The sequence below is a fragment of the Zootoca vivipara genome, chromosome 3 (assembly GCF_965207765.1).
Source record: "Zootoca vivipara chromosome 3, rZooViv2.hap1.1, whole genome shotgun sequence".
NCBI classification, from domain to species: Eukaryota; Metazoa; Chordata; class Lepidosauria; order Squamata; family Lacertidae; genus Zootoca; species Zootoca vivipara.
The window spans coordinates 17,135,701-17,149,399 of NC_142586.1; positions in this window are offsets into that span (position 1 = coordinate 17,135,701).

The following is a 13,699-nucleotide window of genomic DNA, read 5'->3' on the forward strand; positions in this document are numbered from 1 at the left end:
CATGGCTATCTGCTTCTTTAGCTCTGGTTCCTGTATTGCAAGGAGGTGGACTAGAGAATCCCTTGGGATCCCTTTCAACTCTACAGTTCTGTGATTTATGATTACAGTGGAACCTCGGTTTATGAACACCTCGGTTTATGAATTTTCGGTTTACGAACGCCGCGGACCCATCTGGAACGGATTAATTCACTTTCCATTACTTTCAATGAGAAAGTTCGCTTCAGTTTATGAACAGACTTCCGGAACCAATTACACCCATGCTTCGGGTTAAGTACACTTCTGGTTGAGTACTCTGCGGACTCGTCTGGAATGGATTAATCCACTTTCCATTGCTTTCAATGGGGAAGTTAGCTTCAGTTTAAATACTCCGCGGACCGTCTGGAACATATTAATCCACTTTCCATTACTTTCAATGGGAAAGTTCGCTTCAGTTTATGAACAGACTTCCGGAACCAATTGTGTTCATAAACCGAGGTACCACTGTACTCAGAAGGCTGCAAATCTGCGGTTTTGTATTTTTGCTCAGCATACCTTTACTCAGCCCCATTGATCCCAGTGTAAATTACTTCAAAGAGATATGCTTAGGGAGGGCTATCAGTTGCTCCAGTCCTTTACCTCGAGCAATTAGTATGCAGATACAAGGCCAGGCACCCCCAAACTTTGGCCCTCCAGATGTTTTGGACTACAGTTCCCATCTTCCCTGACCACTGGTCCTGTTAGCTAGGGATCATGGGAGTTGAAGGCCAAAACATCTGGAGGGCTGCAGTTTGGGGATACCTGTACAAAGCCCTTTCAGGAGATAATCACCCTTGTGGTTCAGGCCGCCTAGTGGGGGTGGCAGGGAGGAAACCCAACAAATTGACAGATTGGGGGAGATGGGAAAGTCACTGGAGATGCCCTCCAACAAGTGATCAAAATATCCATCAGTCACAGTGCAGCATGCTCTTGTCTCTGAGGAAGGCTCTCTGGCTAAGTAATGGCTTTGGTTTCTGCAAGACACTTGTGCTAGTAGACATTTTAGGAATATGCCTAAATACAATCCAGTTAGCGCTGATATGAAGATGTGAAAAAAAGAAAAGAAAGATAGGCAGCGGACTTTGACATTTTGAATGAAAAGTTTTGCATTTGAAATCAAAATCCCAAATAAGACATTCCTGTGCGTACTGTTGGCATCCCATGAATACTTTAATTTGGACAGTGCGTATATGAAGCCTTGTAAGTTGTCAAACTGAGTAAATGAATACTGACACTGCCATCAAAAATTGTTCATTCACAGCATAAGAAGTCTGTTGGACTGAACCAAGGGCGGGCATCTGGTCCTGTAGCAGCTGGCAAAATGCATCTTGGCAGCTGATAAGCTGGGCATGAAAAGGAACAGCATTCCTCCACTATTTGTCACAGATAACATGATAGTATTTTGACAATATTTTGAGTGCTAACATTCCACATTCCTTTCTTGTTGACGCTCATGATGACTTAGCAAATCTAACTAAAATATAAGGGATGGCCCAAGCCATGTACGTAAGTGTATGGCCAACATGTTTTCCGCAGTGCATTTAAAAAAGTGTCATTATCATTATGTTTTAAGGCCTGCTTCTTAATTATCTTTTCCTTCCTTCAAATTCTTCTTTCCAGACTTTAACACCAGTGGAGGTTTGCTTCTTTGCAATTGAAAAGCAGCAGGAGCAACCTTCCTTTCTGAGTGGGTTGAGCTAGTGGGTTCTGTTTCTCGGCCAAACCAATAGGAGGTGTGGCATGAGAATCCTACAAAAGATAAGCATGGTTTTGCATCTTAATAGTCAATTTTATGAGATCATCAAATTTACCTAGAAATACCTCTGCATCATGCAAACTGGGACAACAAACGGTATTTGTTTTGATTTATACAGCTCACTCTGTTTCCAGGGCACGTTAATGTGAAACAGTGATTCTACATAAATAAATATGAGCCTCTCAGTTACTCGTTTTGCATTAAAAAAAGTAAGCCCTCGACTCTTGATTCTGAATTACTAACAAACCTAAAAACTGCTTTTTACAGTTTGTACTTACAGTATCAACAACCAGCTACACAAGGCGGAGGCTTGCCACTTTCCATTTAAAATACATGCAAATTTCTGACTCATTATTCATACATATTTGAAAGATCCACCTGTGCGCTCTTCAGAAATGAGATACTGTACACCAGGGGTGTCAAACTCAAATTCATCGGGGGCCGCATCAGCAGTTTGGTCACCCTCAAAGGGCCGGTTGTATCTGTAGGACTATGTGTCCACTCTTTATTATCATAAATTATTGTCACTGCATTCAATTATTACTGTTTTTTGTAATAATGTAAGTAATAACTAGCTCTGAAAGCAGAAACATAGAATAATGGCAAGTAGATATTCAAATGTACAATTATTGTACAATTTATTGAAAAATGATTTTTGGTAACTGCACTGGGTGGTGGAGGCTCGCTAGGGTTTCATGCAGGACCTTTGCAGAGCTACTAGTACCTGGATATGCTGGGGTCTTTCTGCATGCAGGACAGATGTTCTGCCAGTGAGCCACCACCCTTCACCAAAGGGACTGGCTGAGGTTGACTCACTGGAGCTGCTCTCCTGGTTCCAGGGTTTAAGGGCCAGAAGTATAAAGCAGGATCCTATGTTTCTGAGGAGAGGGAGGGGAGGGGAGGGGAGGGGAGGGGAGGAAGGAAGGAAGGAAGGAAGGAAGGAAGGAAGGAAGGAAGGAAGGAAGGAAGGAAGGAAGGAAGGAAGGAAGAAAAGAGGGAGTGGGAGGGAGAGAGGAAGCAAGGAAAGAGGGGAGAGCTGTTTGTCGGCGCTTTGTCGGCGCGGCGCTTCAGCAGCAAGGTCCCGCTGCTGGGTCTCGCTGGCTGGGGCGCTCGGCGGGCCACATGACGAGGTCTGGCGGGCCGGGATATGGCCCCCGGGCCTTGTGTTTGACACCTGTGCTGTACACCTTTCGTACTTGTGATATCGGAACCAGAGTACAAAATTATAAGCCGCAAGCAAGTCGTAAATTAGTCTGGGTCCAGCATGAAAGGGGAACTAGGTTCATTAGGTAGAAGAAGAAGAAGAGTTTGGATTTGATATCCCGCTTTATCACTACCCGAAGGAGTCTCAAAGCGGCTAACAATCTCCTTTCCCCTCCTCCCCCACAACAAACACCCTGTGAGGTAGGTGGGGCTGAGAGACTTCAGAGAAGTGTGACTAGCCCAAGGTCACCCAGCAGCTGCATGTGGAGGAGTGGAGACACGAACCCGGTTCCCCAGATTACGAGTCCACCGCTCTTAACCACTACACCACACTGGCTAAGGTAAGCACTCCTTGACTCAAGAGCCATTCTGGTGGCAGAAGGAGAAGAGGAGAGTTTTGCATATCCCCCCCCCTATCCCAAACTATTCCCCAAAAGTTTAGGGAACGTTCTGGAACAGCATGGGAGGTGTCGCTGGAGGCTGCAGTGAGAAGGGCAAATTGGCAAACATCATGTTATCTCCCGCTGTCAAATCCACTAGATAGAAAGCACCTTTCCCTCCATGGAAGGCAAAGTCTGGATCCAACTCGGAAAGAAAGACAAGTTTCAGACTACTACTCCATTCTCCCTTTTGCCCGTGTCTAATAGACACAAAAAGGGTCTTGCAGGACCAGAACAACAGACCACCTATCTCAGCATCAGGCTTTCAAGAGAAGTCAACCAGATTATTCCCAGAAAATTTACAAGTAGGGGAGGAAGGCAATGGCCCTTTCACATTGCAGGCACCCCCGCAACTGGTACCGGTATATTTAAACATGGTGACAGATGGGTGTGTGGCTGACTGCATTTGCAGGAGAAGGTACTAGCGCAGTCCATTGCAAAACTGTATTTTTCCATCTTTCTTTGGCTTATCAAATTATGCAACCTGTTAGGATTTCTCACCTTCAGTCTGCCTAGCAGCAGTCTCCCATCTGGTAGGCGAACGTGCATTTCGCGTTTCCTGTTGAAACAATGCAGCTTAATCACCATGCAGGCAGTCTGCCTACTGTCCTGTCGCTAATGAGTCATCTGTCTAATGCCCTTTCTGTAAGGCTGAGTGGAGTGGGGTGAAAAGGATGAGGAAGGCCAAGACTCCTGTGCATCTCTCAATAGAACCACCTTGGCATTGGCTCAAGTTGAGTTAGGTAAGGCAGGAGGTGGAGACAATGGAAAGTGTGTGGGCAGGACTATGGTCATGTAAGAGGCCAGATGGAGGTGGCAGAAGGCTAAAGAATAGGGAGGCAGAGAATGAAGAGGAGAGAGGGCAAATGATGGTGTTGATGGACTAGGAAGAAGGAGGTGTAAACCAGAGTCTGACATGGGAGTAAATCTACTTTGGGGGTTTATAATAATTTTGAGTCTTCAGAGCACTGGGTGACCTTGGGCTAGTCACACTTCTCTCTGAAGTCTCTCAGCCTCACTCACCTCACAGAGTGTTTGTTGTGGGGGAGGAAGGGAAAAGGAGATTGTTTTTTTTCATATATATTTTTATTAATTGTTTTATAAAACACAAATTTTCAAAAACATAAAAATACAAAAACATAGAAATACAAAAATACAAAAATACAAAAATACATCAACATCAAACAGAACAAAACAAAAACATATCCTCTTCAATCCATTTTTATATTCATTGTCTTTTGGCTTCCCCAATTCCCCACTATCTGATTTTCCTTTTTTATATACATCTGTAGCAGTTTCTATTTCATCTTTCTTACCCATCGCATAATCCCTTTAACTCTTCTTATTTTCTTCTTTCTACCATCCACCAAAATTTACTACTTTTAACCTCATATTTTCTCCCTATTGCCTTAACTTCTTTATTTCCCTGGATATTCAGAGTCCTAATTATCAAATACTTTCCCTATATATATTTTAAACCTCCTCCATTCTTTTTCAGCTTTGTCACTTGTTTGGTCCCGGAGTCTTCCTGTCAATTCTGCCAGCTCCATATAGTCCAGCATTTTCATTTGCCATTCCTGTAACGAGGGCAATTCCTCTTTTTTCCAATATTTTGCTATTAAAATCCTAGCAGCTGTGGTGGCGTACATGAACAAAGTAACATCGTCTTTGGGAATTTCTTCCCCTACTATTCCAAGTAGAAAGGCTTCCGGTTTCTTCAGAAATGTATTTTTATAAATCTTTTTCATTTCATTATAAATCATTTCCCAGAATCCTTTTATCTTAGGGCATGTCCACCACATATGGTAGAATGAGCCAACATCCTCTTTACATTTCCAACATTTGTTGTCACTTTTGTGGTACATTTTCGCTAACTTAACCGGCGTCAAATACCATCTGTACATCATTTTCATCAGATTCTCCTTCAACACAGTACAAGGAAAGGAGATTGTTAGCCGCTTTGAGACTCCTTAGGGTAGTGATAAAGCGGGATATCAAATCTAAACTATTTTCTTTTCTTTTTTCTACAAGGCATCTGTTTTTGAAAATTGAAGTTAGCATTTATTTTTGGAGGAGAGGGTTCTCAAGCCTTGCCTAGGGCACAAAATAGACTGGCACGGAGTATGAGTTTCTGCTTTCCCCTCCGATGATGGCTCTTTGGACGGGTTCCTTGGCTCTGGTGTCCATTGAGGCAGCTGCAGAATTGAAGTTCTTGTTCATGTATCCATGTGGTGAGATCCATATAGGAAACTTGGGATCAGAGATGTCAATCGTGCTGTGCTTTTTTGTGTTTGTGTGTGTTCGTTCTGAGCTTGAGCTCGTAGCATGTGTGCAAGTGCTATCCTTGATATCTCTTTCAACAATCTCATCTGTCACCATTCATTTACCCAACCTGTCACTCCTATATAGACTCGTCTTGTGCCACCCAGTGGCAGCACTCTTGCATGACATTTTTCGTTTGGCAGTGGATTGGTACGTTCTCTGCCAGCAAGTCCTGCCAAATGCCCCATGTTCAATTCCCAGCAACTTCCTAAAACGAAAAGCAAAAAAACCCCACCCAATTTATCAGCTTCCCCTGCCCTATCAGCTGTGCACGTGCAAATATTGATTGACAGGATTATGGCCAAAAACATAAATAGAACAACACAAATAATCCTTCTGGTCTGCTACTCTTTGTTAAGACTTCTCGTGAGATCTTGGAGAACCGCTGCTGCCAGGCAGAGCCTCAATAGACTAAGGCAGCTTCCTATTTATGGTAGATTCTAATGTCACCCCTTATTTTATAACAGCTTTCCCCAGCCTGGTGCCCTCCAGCACTTTTGCACTGCAGCTCCCATCAGTGCTGGCTAGCTGTTGTAATCCAAAACTGATGGAAGGCACCCAGTTGACGAAGCCTGTTTCCTTAAGACAATCCTCCCAAACGGGGCATCTGCATCAAACAGGGTTTCGCTCTTGTTTCTTCCCTGTTGCTTAGTGCTTTGCCTCTTGCCACGGGTCGGGGCATGTATGTGTCTGCTTCCATGCCCGGATCTTCTCTGCGCTGGGAAACTGAACACGTAGGTGGAGACCTGTAGGGCTGCCTGTGGAAATGATCCATACGCCATGAGGCTTGTAGCCTTGTGTTCTCTCGCTGTGTGGGTTTACTTTGGATGCTGTTTGCCAAACTTGCTTATGTTGACATCTACCCTGCATAAAGTCTACGTGGGGCAGGGGGAAGTAGGAAGGTTTTTCTTCTTTGGGAAAAATATTTTGCTTTCTCTGTATATTGCACCACCTGTTATAGACTTAAACTCTTACTGTCATTTGGAGGAAAAGGGGGGTGGGGCGGTTATTCAGAAACTGCTCTGAGAAAGATACAGCTGCAGTTCCTTTCTTTCCTTGGGGGAGCCTGATGGAGATGAAAAAGTCGATGCAGCTTGATTCTCCCGAAGAGGATCTGAAACCTAATGATTCTTTGACTGTGCAAGACTTCTTCTTTCACTTTCTATTTCTGGGGTTTTCCTGCCTCAACTGCAAGCCACTTTCAGGGGCCACAAGTGATGGGGGGGGGGAGAACCCCATTGCACAAGTGGAAGTCCATGGGCAGGGCTTCTGCTGAGAGGGGTGGTTTGGTGAATCCCATATATTTTGTGTGTGTATTTGTGCACACACGCACGTGCACGCACACACACGCGCGCACACACACACACAAATACATGAATGAGCGAGACTGATAGAATGAAAATCAGTAGTAGTTGTTAGTGGTAATAACAGTAGTGTTTTGATTGCTTATCTGCCAGGGTGGGTTATAGCAATTTAAATGTACAATATCAAAAAGAGTTTAATACAAATAAGAGGAAGAGGGGGAGATGCTGCTGCTGCTGTGTTACACAATCCACAAGCTCAGTGGTCAAGGTGCAGGAGTTTCTGCTCCACCAGGGACAGCCGTCTCACGCAGAAAAAAGACCTGCCACAAATAGTCATGCTCCGAGCGCAGTAATATTGGAAGGGAAATACCAGCAACCCCACAACTGCAGGTCTTCTGCTGCTGCAGCACATTTTAAAATAGTGTTTGCTCTTTAACCTTCCATGACAATGTTGCCTGCTTTTTTCCCCTTTTTCTTTTTTACAACTCTATCAGGTTTCCTGACGAAAAGGTCTATCTTCTTGCAATTTTAGGTAGTTTTAATTGTAGCAGGGGTGGGGGTGGGGGCTTGCGGGGCTTAAGCATGTACAGCTGAATATCCCTGGACGCGTGGTTTTATTATGCACATTTTAAGAGATGTGCATACTTTGCTACTATTATTTTGTAACCGTTATTTCGCTTGTGGTGATTTTCTGAACCACAAAGGAGCAGTCAGCATTTACACTCCACACGATTTACACTCCACACCCCTCCCCACTTCCCAACACAAATCAAAGCCACATTGTTAAGTGAACTTAACTTTTTTAAAAAGAAAAAAGACTACCCCTTAATGGCAGGAATGCGGGGGGGGGGGGGATTCAGCCAGAGACAAAGCTATGGATTCCTGTGGAATTGAATATGGACCAGGAATACCCCCAAGATTAGATACCTGCCTGTCTCCCTCCCTGTCATCCTGGAGCCTCTGGTGGCAGGGGAGGCTCTGGGGGGGGGGAAGGATGGGGCAGGGGGAAACCCAACTACAAAATGGACCTCCTTCGGATGGTCGCCTCTCATAGGTTCTCCTAGTGGCAGGAGGGGGGCCTTCCACGAAGAAGGTGGAAAAATAGTTTTACTTTTAAAGAACAAGAATTGAAGTTAAGAGTAAGAAACCCACTATAATTATATTAGGAAATTACAAAAACCAGGAAGAAGGGATCTGAGGAAGTCACTAATACAATGTTTAACAAGATAAGGAATTGTGAATTATTGTTTGTTTGTTTTCTGTCTATTATGTTTTGGGACCACATATAAATAGCTGGGGGGGACACCAAACGGTTTCTCTCCTTTCATCCTAGGGACTCTTGGTGGCAGGAGGAGGCTCTGGGGGTGAGGAGGGGGGGGTGAGGACAAACCCAGCTATAAAATGGACTACCTTTGACTCTCAATGCCCGCAGGATTCTGTTGTGGCAGAAGGGGACTTGTGGGGGGAGGGAGAGAAGGTGGATGGATATGTTTTGTATGTTCTTGGTTTTTTTGTGTTATTTTATAAAACGAATAAAAATTATTATTATTATTTTTAAAAAAGGAATACCCCCAAGTTTATTCTCACCTAGGCCACATGCTAACCTTGTAGTCTTTATCAAGCCACCCCCCCCCGACTCAGCAAGCCCTGTCCTATCTGCAATATCATTACCAACCTACTTTAAAGTGTCATCATAAGATTGCTGAGAATACAGCACAGATGTATACAGATGGTGCTGGATACATAAATAAGTACGTGGAACACTTTGTCATTCATTATTGTGTTGTAATAGCTGGTTATGTCAATGAGACAAAATGCTGACCACATGTGGGGTTTCATAACACATTTAGGAGGGGCCCACTTAAGCAAAGGGAGAGGGCATGGCAAGTACCCCCATTGCTGGACCCCTGTGGAAATTATAACTGGATCATAAATTTGAAATTAAAACAATGATGCAACCCTAAGCATACTTCCTTAAAAGTTAAAACCACTTTTAAAAAAACACACCCACCAATAGGCACTGCTTCTGAGTAATTATGCCTAGAAGAATATTATTATTCTGAAATAAGTAGTTCCTTTTTCAAAAATTCAGTGGGTAGGACAAAAACTCCTATACATCCATTGCACTTCGGTCTTTCTGTCCCAGCCCCTCCTCTCATAGCTGCCAAGTTTTCCCTTTTCTCACGAGGAAGCCTATTCAGCATAAGGGAAAATCCCTGTAAAAAGGGGATAACTTGGCAGCTATGCCTCCTCTCCCCCCTCCCCCACATTATTTTTGCTTTTGTTCCTGCCACTCTCAAAGTGCTCCACGGATATTATTCAAGCTATTCTGTCTTTTGGGCAGGGATGGGGGCAATGGGTGAGGGCAAGAGCGATAACCCAACTCAGAAGTCTTCATATGTACTGACTTAATTCATGCACGAATTATAGTGACACCAAGTAATGATTTGCATGTAGGAAATGCTCGCCCGAGACAGAACTTCCCTGTCACCTGATACATCAAACGCAGTATGTTGCAAGAGAGGCTGTGCGTGTATCCGGCTGTGAGTCATACTGATTGATGAATCAGCACAACTTCACAAGTCTTCACAGGTATCCACAGGGAGACCTGAACAGCCCTCCAGCTGAGCCTTTAATTGATGGCTGCTTTCCTAATCCAGGCTTCCTGTGGTGACTCAGCAGCTTCTTACTGGCAAAAGCCATCCTTAGTTTGGGACAGGGATTCTCTGACTTACACACACACACACACACACACACACACACACACACACACACACACACACACACACACACTTTAGCAAAGCATTGCACGGTCTCTCTTGAAATTACAAATGCAGGAAAGCCCAGAGGATTCTGCATCTTTAAATAAGACATTCAAGAAAGTGCTTTGGCAACAGTAGTGACTGGACCATGTCACATTCTGGCATGAGAGGTAACTTTTCTTAGCATTCCCCATTTCTGAGCAGAAGATGTTCTGGAGTCAGTTGTACTTAGTCTAGTGTCATTTGGATGAGAAGGTACTGGAGACTTTTAGTGTATTTACAGGCTTTGCTCTGTGCACAAATATACCCACAAAGTACACACTGGAAGCAAATATACAGTACACTGCTTCATAAGGTAGCCAATTTTGGGAGAGCAACACACCTCTGTTGTGTATAACTCAGGCTAGAAACTCATCTCCCTCTGCTGTAAATTCATCTTCCTCCCCCTCTGCCCAATTTTGTTCCCTTTGTTGTATCTTCTGCTCCCCCAATCAGCTGGAGGTGTGTCATCTCCGATAGAAATCCTGTTCCAAAATATGAAGGGAAACAACAACAACAACATCACGAATGAATGAACAAACAAAAATTGTATACTGCTCTTCATCTGAAAATGTCAGGGTGGTTCACAGCATAAAAATACAAGATACATAATAAAAACAACAAAACAGTAACATCCTTCACCCCTTCCTATAAACACAGGAAGGATCCTTAGGATCCTTAGAAAGCATCTGCTGCAATAGCTCCAGCTCTGATGAAACATCAGCAAATTGCCACGGGGTATCAGGCAGCTGAATGAAGGAATGAGCAGCCAGCAGCTGCCACAGCACAAAGCTCACAATTTAAGCAAAGCAATCAAGCAGGGGTATTTACCACTCAATCCTACCCACATTCAGAAATCAGTCCCACTGACTTCAGTTGGTCTTTTCCCACAGATGACATGCTTTGGCTTGCATCTTTAAGAGTTTGTTTCACTTAATCCATCTTCCTAACTGATGGGTCTGGTATTCTGCATTTGTATCACTCCACTCCCACCTCCAAAATTATCTACCGGTAGTTAGAGCTCCCCTTCCTGCAAAATAAATCTTCCGGTACAGATCAAATTTAGAGCACCTGCTGGTAAGGCTGGGGACGCCAGCCCTAAGTCCTGGAGAGCTGTTGCCAGTCAATGTAGACAATACTGAACTAGACCATCAGTTTGACCCCATATTCATGCGCTCCAGTGACTGTGAGCACTAATTGTGCAGCTACTTATATGTGCCAATGAAGCTTTGACTTTGGGACTTTCAGCCTTTGCACTGGCCACATGGGGTGCTTCTGAAATAGAGGGGTACTTCAAAACTGAATGAGAGGATTTGCAATTGAAGGAAAGGGAGAAGGGGAGAGAGAAAACCCTGTTGGGGGCAACCATACCCTTTGCCATGTCTCTAGTTGTTGTTTTTTCCAGTCATAGCCTGTGTAGTGATTGATATGAGCATTGTTTAACGGTCTGTCGCTCTAGCCGAGCAAATTTTTGGATTCACTGGAGAATTTAGATGCAACACATCCCTGATCAGTTCCATTAAGCAGGGCTGAGGAAGACATCTCTCGTGGAACACTAGCAAGCTGTTGCCAGTCAGTCCTAAGCTAGATGGATCCAACCCAACATAAAGGCAGATGCCCAAGTTCCTAGTTAACAGATTAATGTTTAGCTATTAGGATGCACTTGCCAGTTCCCCTTGCATTCAGTTCTCAAGATGTACCTTTGAATTTTAAAAAAAATTCAGCAGGCACTACAACACATTCCAGTGTCCAGCTGCCACAAATCTAAGCAACGTAGCAAAAATTGTCACTGAATTATGACTATGCATGAAGAATCCAGTCCAGTCTTAATAGAAACCAGAGCCAGCATAAAATCACTAGCAAAGTCTCCGGGAAAAGGGATGGCCCATGGGATAGCTGTAGGATGTTTGGCTACTAAAAACCTCATTCATTAGGTTTCCCTGTTCCCTCGCAGGAACGATAATGGAAAGAAACAAGAGCGCTCTGAATAAATGCGGAGACCTTAAAAGAAAACAAAATAGGTGTGGCTCTGGAGGTGTAACCTGTGACTCAACATTACAGTCCAGAAAAGGGTGGAAAGCCTTGCAGCAAAATGCAAGCAAGAAACTTGCCAGCACACTGTATATATGGCCATAAGGAAGTGTGTTGGTGGTTTTCCCATTACTGAGTTAAGTAACTACTATAACGTCAGTTAGGAAATCAGAAGGTGGACCTGCTAATATCTTATGTCTGCTAAGACTCCGAGCTCCACTAAGCTTTGCTGAAGAGAGTGAATGAAAGTGCCATCTAAATAAATACCCTGTTTCCCCCTTTTTAATACATAGTCATAAAGTAAGCCATGGCAGGGTTTTTAAGCATTTGAGAAATATAAGACATACCCCCAAAATAAGCCATACTTCCGCGCCATGGAAACCAACCCCCACAGGCACCTCCACTCACAGAGTCACTCCATGCGGCCAAGAGCTCTGCTTAACAGCTGATCGCGCTCCCGCCTTGCTGGCTGCATCCCCGTGCTCCGCTTGCCACCACCGCTTGCCACCACCGCTGGGCTCACTGCTTCTTCCTTGCCTGGCCCAGCCAAGGAGCTTGGAGCACCCTGCAGCGGCGGGGGGAGCGCCTGAGCCAGTGGCCTCCGCCTGGCCTGGCCAAGGACGCCTGCTGCCCTGCCGCCCGGAACCGGTGGCTGCTGCAGTGCTGAGCACTCAAGAGAGCACAGCAGCGCCCTGAGCCGTAAAAACCGTACCAGTAATTAAAAAATAAGACATCCCACCGAAAGTAAGCCACCCTGTGTTTTTTTGAGGAAAAAAAGTTATAAGACGGTGTCTTAAAAAGGGGGAAACACGGTAAGCAGCCAACCAACCAACCAACCAGCCTAGGATGTAATATGACCACCTAGGCCTGGATCCAAAGGACTAGTTCCACAGGGAGCCCATTTCTCAAACTGCACCCATCTGGTGAACTTTTGTTTCAATAGCAGCTTGCGATCGGATTCAAAATCAGGCCAATGGGAAAACTCCACTGGGTGTCATCAAGTTGATGTATGTTTAACAGTCTGGCTGAAGATTCTGCTTCTATAAATGCTGGCTGACCAGTGGCCTCCTACAACTTGCTTAAGTACCACTACCGTACGTTTGGCCATTAGCTATCCTAGTTGAGCCCAACAGCAACTGCAGTTCAACATTTTGAGGTCCATAAGTTAGTTGCCCCGTTCTTATATATTACTGTAACGTATTTGACCATTTCTGCCAAGTCTTACGCGATAGAGTAGTGACCTAAGGATGTCTCTCTGCTCTGGTTTGCAACTAGGGCTCCATTGCTAGAGTTACTGTTTGACGCTGCTGAAACATTGGAGTCTCTGGAAATGCTGTGGTGTGGATTTAATGGTGAAAATGCTGACAGACACTTCAGGGAAGGGGAACCTGCAGCCCCTGAGATGTGGTTGGCCTCCAACTCCCATTAGAGCCAGCCAGGTAGTTGGAATATGGGTCACAGGTTCTTCGGTATTTATCTAGAGCAGTGTTTCTCAAACTTTTTTGGGCCACGGCACACTTGTTCCGTGAAAAAAATCACGAGGAACACCACCATTAAAAAATTAAAAAAATTAACTCTGTGCCGCCCTATATTATAATTATGACTGTAAGAAACACTTGCCAAATATTGCTTTCCGACGGGTCAGCGCTGTCGAGTTCAAAAGATCCGGGTTTCTGATCCACCCCACCGGACCCCGCCGTCCCGTAAGCACCGCCCGCCCGCCCCGCCCGCCCTCTCGCCGCTTCCCCGCCCGCCCTCAGCCTAAAAAAGCAAAGCGGGGCAAAGTGTTGAGGGTAGCGCTGCATACCGGGTGGCGTCTCGGTCTGC